Below are 10229 nucleotides of genomic sequence, written 5' to 3'. Positions count from 1 at the left end.
CTCCATGATGACCTCCCTCTGCTTGAACAGCTCAAACTAACACAGATAAACCAAACACAGCAAACTAAGTTCAGATTGCTGTCAGACAATCTTCCCCTGGTCAGCTGAGTTTACCTCCCTTGAACAATGTTTCTGGTTGTAGATCAGCTGAACAAGTATTTGGTAACGTTCAGCTCTTCAATGTGAGCTTTGTCCTGGAACAGCTTCTTCACAGACATGTTGCTGCTGCAGTCGTCTTTGTAACACCACAACAACTTTGTCACTTTCCTCATCAACTCTTTTCATGAAAACACACATCATCACAAACTCATCTGGAAGATGGAAGCTACGTTTCAGGACATCTCTGAGTATTTTCACTCAGATAACTAAACTGAATAAACTCAGGTATAATATGTGAAGAAAGGAAAAATTCATACAAATAATGGTATTCATATTCATTTTTTAATAAAGAGAAACATAAACTCAAACTAAAAAGACTTAAATAATAAAAAACACTTCTGGGACAAGAAGCTCCGCAGGATGATGTCATGTGTCTGGGTTGATGATGTGTAAGTTTACTGTCCCCTCAAAATAACTCAACACACAACCATTAATGTCTAAACCGCAGGCAACAAAAGTGAGTTCACCCTTAAAGTCCGTGTAAAGTAAATTCAGCTAGTTTCTGCTAAACACATTATATAGATGCATTTCCTTTAAACATGTAAAAGCCATTCAACCATTTAGAATTTAATTTTGGAGCTAGGCTCACAAACTGTGTTTCAACATTTCTGTGTTCAGGATTTAATGGGCGGGTCAGAAATCATGGCCACGTTGCATGAACCCGGCCCTGCTGCGGAAGCGGTATTTCCATTGAGCGCATTAGCTTCGGTGATTTTTCCGCCCACTCTCGAGTCTTGGATAGTATTGCTTAGAATAGTTTGCAGCTAGCTAACCAGTCAACCAGTCAGCTAACCAGTCATGTCTCCTCCACATCGCTCGTGCATCTTTCCTGGATGCCACAGTGTGCAGGGTGACGGCGCTGTTAGCTTATTTAGATTTTTTTTGGGCCAGATCTAAGCGTAATCTAAGTGTAAGTGTGTGCTTATGTATGTTATAAATATTGTACATTTGGGCAATTAAATGCATTTTGCTGAAGGTGCAAATCCTGAAAGTGATTTTACATCGTGCATCCTGTCATGCCCATGTAATGTTAGCCAATGTTATTGCATTTAATCATGACATCATTTGGCCTCATTCCCTGAGCGGAGTCTATCTGACAGCATGATGATAATCTCCAGGTAATATTTTATGTGCACCAATATAGCTATGACAAGGAATTATATGTAGACTGGAGTTTTATGTTTGTGATGTAAAACATGGACTATGAGGAACGAGGCTGAGCACTATCAGTGTCTGACTCAGAGTCAGTTTCTGGCTCTGATGGCTCAAACAGGTTCGGCTGGGTCCTCTGATGATGCTGCTAGCTTCCATTGTTACTGTAGGTTACTGTCCTTGTACAGCACACGGAGGAGGCTCCTCCCTGCGTGGGCGTGGCTCCAGCGCCTCAAACTGACACGCCCCCAGCGTTTCACAGCACAAATTTGGCTCAGTGGTCAATGACACATGTTTCTGTGGTGTGACAAACTCATAACACACATTTATTTCTGCTTTACACGGACTTTAATGTCAAAAACAGGATTTGTTGGTTTTCTATAAAAATGAAGAGAGTTTTATATTTCTGTGCACTTGTGATTGTTTCACAGACATGATTAATGAATATAAAGTGTAGAATCAGCATGTTAAACACATCTTTTTAATATCAAACATTATATAAAGATGAAATATGAAGCTGCTGACTTTGCACCAAAATCCAGACACAAGTCAGTCCAGAAGATTCAGTAAAGCCTCGATTGAATCCAGACTGTGTTCAGATTTGATCCACTTCATTTATTCTAACATGACAAACAGCTGATATTAGTGGTAATAAGCAGAACTTCACTCTGCAACATCAACTTGTACTGTTGATCAGAAACATGTGGAAATTAACTGCACTACTCCATCGTTCCACAGGGTGGAGCTGCAACAGAGAGCACAACACAAATATCACATTAAATGTGTTCATCTACAGTTCTGTTGTCATAAAGAGAGCCAATGTGGAGACAGTGAGGGATGTAACTAAGTACATTTACTCAACAACTTTAGTTACTTTGCAGATTACATGCTGCATCAGAGCCACATCAACAAAAACACTCATTTAATAACATTTACAGAAACATGAGCTTTAATTTCATGAGCCCTCTGTTTATTAGAGCGTCAGTTTGAGGCTGAACTGGAAATATCAACTTCACTTTCACTTTTTGAAGAGCTCACATATCTCAGTAAGATCAATCATCCCTGCATCAGCTTCTCCTCGCTCACCAAGAGGGTGGAGCACATTCCACCATCCTTAAATCACCGCAGAGGTTTCCTGTGTCAAAGGACGGATTTAAATATCACACATAACTTTATTTAAATGTGTAACTCTGTATGTGCTTCTTGTTTTTATGCTCTTTTAAACACATTCTCAGTGTTATTCTGCTGTATTTCTCTGCTCCTGTGAAGCCTTCGTATGTCCTCGTGTGTGAAGCTGCTGTAGAAATAAAGCTGCTTGTCTTCTGCAGGTGAGGCATCAGGTGAAAGCTGATCTGCATCCTGTCAAAACATGTCAAGCAGCAAAGAAACCAGTTGTTTCCAGTGGAGCTGAAAGGAACAACAAGCAGTGAGGACTGGACTCTCTGATTTCACTCTGCCATGACGGAGGAGAAGCTGAAGTCCAGACTACAGCAGACGGTGGTGCTGATCAAAGTTCTGTGGTTCTGAGGGGTTTGAATGTGCTGTGTGCTTCATGTGATCCACTTCACTGGACTAAATGCTTGTTGTCAGGACGGCACCGAGACCGGATCACAAAGCAGGCGCAGGCCAAAGGGCCCAGAGGAACCCAGATTCACTGCACGTCTGCTGGTTGTTGAGAACAAATGAAATGAAGCTCACATTGGTTCATTAATCTGAATCAATAAAGAACAACAACAACTTCTTCCACTCATCAGCAGCAGGACTTCATTTCATGGCCCAGTCTTGTAGCAGCCCGTCTCCAAGACATGACATTTATAACCTCCTGATGTGTTTCAGCAGTTCTGTGTTGAGAGACATATTCACTGGATGGATCACATTAAAGGAGCAGTTCACTCAAAGCTGACCCACTTCAGACGGGGTGCATGCTAACGCTTTTAGCTCAGCAGCTACAGGGAAGATTTCAGTTTAAATCAAGTGTGTAAATCAAATCTTCTCAGATCAGTTTGTGATCTCGGGACTTCTGCAGACTTGGATCACAGCAGACGAGCTGTTTGGAGACATCTGATGTTTCCTGGTTTTAAAACAAGTCATGGGGGAGGAGATGATGACTGAAGGGACATTTTTGGGTGAACTGTTCCTCAAAGCGGAGGTTTGTACCTACGAGGGAAGATGGAGTCAAACAAACAGTTATCTGACCAGAGGAAACTTACAGCAGTGTTTCATTTTATTGAAGTGACGCTGGTTAACAGAAGTCAGACAGGAAGTGTTTGATTTACATCTTGTGAGGCGTCACGACCCTTTAACAAAGATTTACTACATGTTTCACTGATTTTACTGTAAAACCAAATGATTCATTTCACACATGGGCACTTTATTTTATTCATTCAGTTAAACTGCAGCATTACACTTAAACTGCAGCATCACAGTTAAACTGCAGCATCACAGTTAAACTGCAGCGTTACAGTTAAACTGCAGCATCACAGTTAAACTGCAGCGTTACAGTTAAACTGCAGCATCACAGTTAAACTGCAGCATCACAGTTAAACTGCAGCATCACAGTTAAACTGCAGCATCACAGTTAAACTGCAGCATCACAGTTAAACTGCAGCGTTACAGTTAAACTGCAGCATTACAGTTAAACTGCAGCATTACAGTTAAACTGCAGCATCACAGTTAAACTGCAGCATTACAGTTAAACTGCAGCATCACAGTTAAACTGCAGCATTACAGTTAAACAGCTTCAGTTGTGTTGGACTCGAGTCATCGACACAAAGCTTCAGTATTTGACGACCTGAGGATGAGACTCAACAATCAACCGTCTGGCTCCAATAAAACTGAATATTGTTGGTTTAAATAAAGTTTTCTACATGCTGGAATTCATCTTGTGTGTGGAGGAAAGAATCTGGAGGGCACAAGATGTTTTGCAGTGGAAACTATGTGTGCAGACGCAAACTGGAAATGTTGGATTGAAATCTTGAGCCGGACAAACAGGAAGCTTCTCTCTTATCAGATGGAAATATGGATGATTGACAGCAGAGGAAAGATCATTCAGCAACAAGGTCATTGGAGTGTTTCACATGAGACACAGAAAGGCATCAAGACAAGATCCATAAAACACAAGACAGGCTCTGTACAATAATACATCATTAATAAATAGGACACATATTAATTACATGATGATAAACTTCATTAAAAAAGAAGAATGAAGAAAATAACTTGTAGTTAATATCAGATTTGTTCAAGTTAACAGTTAAAAAGAGAAACAGTTACAGTGCAGCACTGCAGAATATGAATAATTATAAATAAAGTGAAATAAAGTGAGACTCAGATCATCCAGATCACAAATAAAAGACAAACATTGTCCCTGAAAGATGAAAATCCTTCCACAGTGTGACAGTGAAGCTGGGACAGGTGTGACTCTGATGAAGCTCTCACATTATTTCACCTGTTGTTAAAATGTTCTCAGTAAAAAACAAACCGCTTCTTCCAGTTTGACCCGAGTGAATCATTAAAAGGAACAACGTGATGAAACGTCTGCGTGTCATTTAAACCTGCTGGAATCCTTCATGCTTTAATGTGACTGCAGCTGGTTAATGTGCTGCAGCGGGGCGTGTTTACCTGACGTCATCCTGCCACAAGGAAATAAATGTCCTCTGACTTTATCTTTAGATACCAGAGGCCAAAGTTGAGCAGAGAACAGGAGGGAAGACAAACGTATCTGAAGCTCCGGAGACGTTTTGTAGTGGGAGACTACCATCCTTATCCGTCAAATTATTCCACAATCAGGCCCAGTAAATCCACTTGAAGGTTAAAATCCAAAATAAAGGAAAAACAGCCCAGATTTTAGATCCAACTCAGAGGAGAAATCCACTCAGAACCTAAGTTCAGAGCAGAGGTGAAATTGCTCAGAACCTAAGTCCAAAAATCACTCCAGAGACTAAGTCCAAAAATTCACTCCAGAGACTAAGTCCAAAAATTCACTCCAGAGACTAAGTCCAAATCAGAGGCGAGGCAGCAGGTCTTCAGTCAAAAAGGTGTTTATTCCAAGAGAAGTTATAAATCCATTAGGTATCCCCGAACAACTGAGAAATCTCCCCGGATCACCCCCTTTTATACCTGGGGTCAGTGTCACCAACGCCCCTTCTTGGACCACCCCCCTCGTCATGATCACGCGAGACTATCATCTTAATATTATTTAATATCTTCCCTAATGGCTGCAAAGTGTCTCACCCAGGCCTCTATCTTGGCCTTGGGTGGGCTGCGGCGTCACCTGTTGCTAACTCACTCCAGCTCTGTTATTATAAAGGGAGTATCTGACCTTGGTCTTACATCAGGCTCATATTCACTGTTAGAAGGTGTATTTCTCAAATAAAATGTATATGCATGATCATGACCCAGTATATATTTGCCACTACAGTTTTAACCTGCAGAGAGTGTTGGATCAACTCTTTAAAGAAGGAGCGTCTACATGCAGCTGCTGTCTGAATCCTCCACTACAAGAAAAGGCTTTTACAGTCTGCAGTGATCAATGATCCCTATCTGCAGGCAGAGGGAAACAGGTACTGTGTTTTATAAAAGCATCACATGAAGTCAGCTCAGAGTGTTTCATGTGGAGTTTTAGTGGCTGTTTTATTTCAGATCTCAGCTCAGAGCTTCATTTGGCTGCAGCAGCAGCAGAAGCGTGTTCAGGTTCCTGCTGTTATTCTGCTCACACTCAGAGTCAAGAGTCACAATAAGTTCACCGAGCTGCCAACTGACAGAAGATACGAGCTGTTACTACGAGCTGCAGATGGCACAGGAACAGCTGCTTCAACAAACTGTTCAACTCACTCAAAGTGCTCAGAAAGGAATGTGTCGGCAGTTTTTGTCCCTCCAGAATAAATGTTGAAACTTAACATATCTGTAGGTTCAGCTTTCAGTTTGATCTTGTGACAGTTCATGACTCATGTTGTGGTGAGGTTACGCCCGGCACCCCGTAAAATATATTCTGTTTCTGCTGCAACAAACACGGAGCGACACTTACAAATGTTGGAACGCTCGTTGCCGCAGCGACTTCAGCAGCTGTTTATATATCAGCCGGTCTGTGGAGAGATTTGGTCGGTATGATGGCATCACAATCTGCCAACATACAGTTACAAACCTCCACAGGTGTGTTGTTGAGATCAGAATGAAGACCAGGTGCAAAGATGTATGACTGAGTCCTCATGTAATAATGTAGTAATGACTACTGCGCACTCTGCTGGTCAGATCCCGTCACTACACGTCTCCAGTTGGATTTGAATTTGCTTGTAAAATGCAAAAATGAAGTGTTGAGACAAGCAGATGACTAAAAATCAGGCAGTGCAGCTGTTTGACGGTGTTGAACTGGTTCAGTCACCAGCAGGCTGATGGACCGACTGGAGCAGGAACAGATTATATGCGGGTCATTCCAGGACAACTCACCCAAAACCCAGAACTTTCCCACCTTCATGTCATGGATTCATGTTGAAACTTCTGCAGCTCTGAATACTTTTTACTTCATCAAGTTCCTCTGAGCTAAATTTCAGCATCGTAGTGATTCTTTGTTTGTGTGTTCTGAACCTCACCGATCAATTATTCTTCACTGGATCGGGTTGAAGTTTGTCCTGAACATCCTGATGAGCGTTTACAACATGTGTTCATTTAAACCAGAATGAAGAATCTGTCGTTTTCACTTTCTTGCAACCAAATGTTGATTCTGTGTAGCATTAATAAAGTTCTGTCACATCTACAAGTTATTTAGTCCTGCATTTAAATTGAGTGTTACAGATCTCAATAAATAAACTGAAGCTTCAGAGATAAAAAACACTTGTTGGGTAATTTTGACTGCAGATTTTCCAGGAAGGATTATTTGAATCTCCTTGAAATCGTATTAATCTTGGTTCCTATGCTCCTTTGTTTGAAGCATTTTCACTCTGTCAGCCACTTTAACTTGATTAAAGGATGTGAATCCTCCTCCACCACTGGACCACAGTCCTGTTTGTGTTACTGACTCACGGTTCTTGTTGTTGTTGTTCATCAGGTGGTTAGTCGGCGTCAGAATGAGGCTCTGTGATGAATGTGAGGATTTAAACCCTGCAGACGAGCAGGCAGCAGAGTCTGCAGCCTCCAGCTGCTGCAGAAACAGCCAGCGGCTCAACCTGTCGCCTCTCACCCGTCAGCTCCTGCCTGCACAGTGAGATTCATCATTTACATTTTACATCAACACCAGAGGCTCGTTTCTAAAAGTCCAGTCGGGTTCAGAGACTGTACAGCTAAACATTTACTCCTGAGCGACCCGTCCAACATTCACCAGTCATCACTTGATTAACAGCCTGTGTGAGGCCTGATTAAAGCCCAGTCATTGATGATTATTGGTTGTTCTTTACATTTTAAATCAAGTCTCCAGCTGCTTCAGTTGTTTAGCAGAATGCTGCCACGCTGTTTCCTGTGAAGCTCCACAACTGTTTTGAAAACTATGAAACTTCTCCTGACTTTATGTAGATAATGACTGAATGTTCATCTTTGGGTGAACTGCTTCTTTAAACTCCTCAACAATCAAACCGAGCCTGGCTCAGCTCAGTACACTCAGGTTCTGCTGCTGCAGCTTGACCTGGTCTGATGTGACCAGTAGTTAACGGTTTATAACTGATGAGATGAGTCACTTCCTGACTTTCTGTGGCTGTTTCACTCCATCTCACTGTTTCAGAAGAAGTAACGGTCACTTTAAATTGTCTTTCAGTGGCGACAAACACATCAGCAGAGTGGAGTTTACAACCGTCATTTATCTGCTGATGACACACAATCAATCTGCAGAGCTCATCCATTTCAACTTCAACTTGGAGCCTTCAGTCTCAAAGTAAGATCTCGTCTACAGACAGGAAGTGTTAAAGGGTCACTCCACCATTTTTACACATTACAGTGTGTTTACAGGATGACTGCATGGGAGAATAAAGTGGTATAAAGCCTTCAGAGGAAGCTGCATGTCATCTGATAAACTGCCTCCAGTGATGTCATTCAGTGGCTACGTTGCATTGTGGGTAATGTAGTCACCAGGTTTTGAAAAGGAAGAAGAATGTGTGGAATAAAACAGGTGATATCTGGTTCTGCTGCATCGATTTGGATCATTTGTTTTTTAAACTGTCCATAATGAGTCCAGCAGTGTCATTACCCACAATGCCACTTTCCACTCTTTACACTAAGATGACCATCTGCTGATGAGAAAGCACATTTCTCAAATTGTTGAACCATTTCTATGAGTTTTGTTTTCCATTTACAAATTACATCTAACACATTTAAATACAATCTGTCAATTTCCTTTTTAAGGTTATTTTTTCTCTCCAACATGTAATTATGAGCCAAATATTTGACTAATGTAATAAAACAATTGTTTATTTGCCACTTTGTTTGATTGTAATTGTTGGTGAAATCTTCCTCTGTAGAAGAAGCTTCAGCTCTCAGTGACACAACAGATCTGAAGATGAGTCTGATGAACTGCTAGATTTGTCTGTTTTATGGCCTCATGCAGAACTTAATATCACATGTGCTGATCTTTACATTAATTTCAGACTTGTGTGCGTGAGGACGAGCAGTAAAGGATATCCTCCACATTTCTAGATTGTCCTGAACTGTGAGTTCATTTCTCATTGTTCATATTACACCAGGTTGTGCTGTCCCTCAATCTGTCAGCATTCATGTGGATATATTTTACAGGTTACGACGCCATTAAAAGGAACGAATCCTGGAAGAGTGGCCACTGGAGGGGAAGCGTCAGATCAGAAGTGAGCTTTGTTTGTGCAGTTCACAGCCTGTAAAATCCAAACTGAGCTTTAATCATGTCTGAATGTTTTTAAGATTGATTACTTCCTCTGCCAAGGATATTTCGACTGGGATGGAGGATGAGTCTCGGCCCAGAATAGACCCGTTAACTTTTAGTGATGATCCAGATAAAGAGACGGATTCAGGAACATGTTCTCACTGAGAAGCTCGTCTGTCGTGATCCAAGTCTCCAGATTCCTGGAGGTCTTTCCTGCTGATTTCTTGTTTTGGAAAATGACAACATTTAGCAAAATATTCCTGAAAACTTCCCTTAAAAACTTCATAATGTACAATGAATATAATCCGGTTTCTACGTTCACACACTTTTTTCCTGATTCTATGTTTTCTTGTTGATGGTCCCAGTGGGACTGAAACTGTAACTGTGCATCACAACCTTGTTCTGTGTTGTTGGACACATCTGAAGTTTTTCTGCTGTGAGGAAATCAACTTCTTTAAATGGTCACTTTGTCTACATGGAAACAATGTTCTTCAATTCAATTCAAAAAGCTGAAACAGAATTTAAACAATAAAAGACATTACCACCAAAATATGCGACTTTGGTGTTTAATAATTGCATTGTGTGTTTGTTTTATAACATTTCCATCATATGAGAAGTTACAAAACTATAAAATACTAAATAACATCAGTGAAATCAACATGTTCTTCCTTTCATGGTCTTCAGTTACAGAAACAAAACAAAGCTATCATATATTACATCATAGGCGCTTTGTGTATGAAAGAATAAAGGTCCAGGTCCAGATCCAGGAGCAGGAGGTGTCTGTCTGTCAGCTGATGGTGCTGCTTCAACCTCTCTGGATCATCAGGACACAGCTGATCCTCTCAGCACCTCCACCTTTCTCATCTCTCTGAACGAGACCACCAGCTGATGATAGAAGCAGAGAGACAGCAGAAGTGATAAATGAGTGTTTCCAGAGACTCCCTCCATCAGCTGTCAGTCAGTGATATAAACACCAGCAGGACTTCAGTCCTGTTCAGACCACAAGTGGAGCGGCTGTGTAGCGTAGCCAGCTTCCTTTCAGCTTCATGTTAACATGTTGGAGTGAAGCTCACAGACCTGCAGACACTTTGGACATCAAGTCTGT

General features: G+C 41.3%; 1 long non-coding RNA gene across 1 annotated transcript; it reads left to right on the top strand.

Moving 5' to 3' along the window:
- Window positions 1–5733: 5733 nt before the first annotated feature.
- Window positions 5734–9089, top strand: LOC115569993 (uncharacterized). Its single transcript, XR_003981653.1, has 5 exons — window positions 5734–5870; window positions 7352–7504; window positions 8051–8167; window positions 8877–8938; window positions 9022–9089. It is a non-coding gene; the product is annotated as an uncharacterized LOC115569993 (long non-coding RNA).
- Window positions 9090–10229: the final 1140 nt, after the last annotated feature.

Source organism: Sparus aurata, chromosome 19, assembly GCF_900880675.1.
Source record: "Sparus aurata chromosome 19, fSpaAur1.1, whole genome shotgun sequence".
Lineage (NCBI taxonomy): Eukaryota > Metazoa > Chordata > Actinopteri > Spariformes > Sparidae > Sparus > Sparus aurata.
This window is presented reverse-complemented; position numbering and strand designations above follow the sequence as displayed.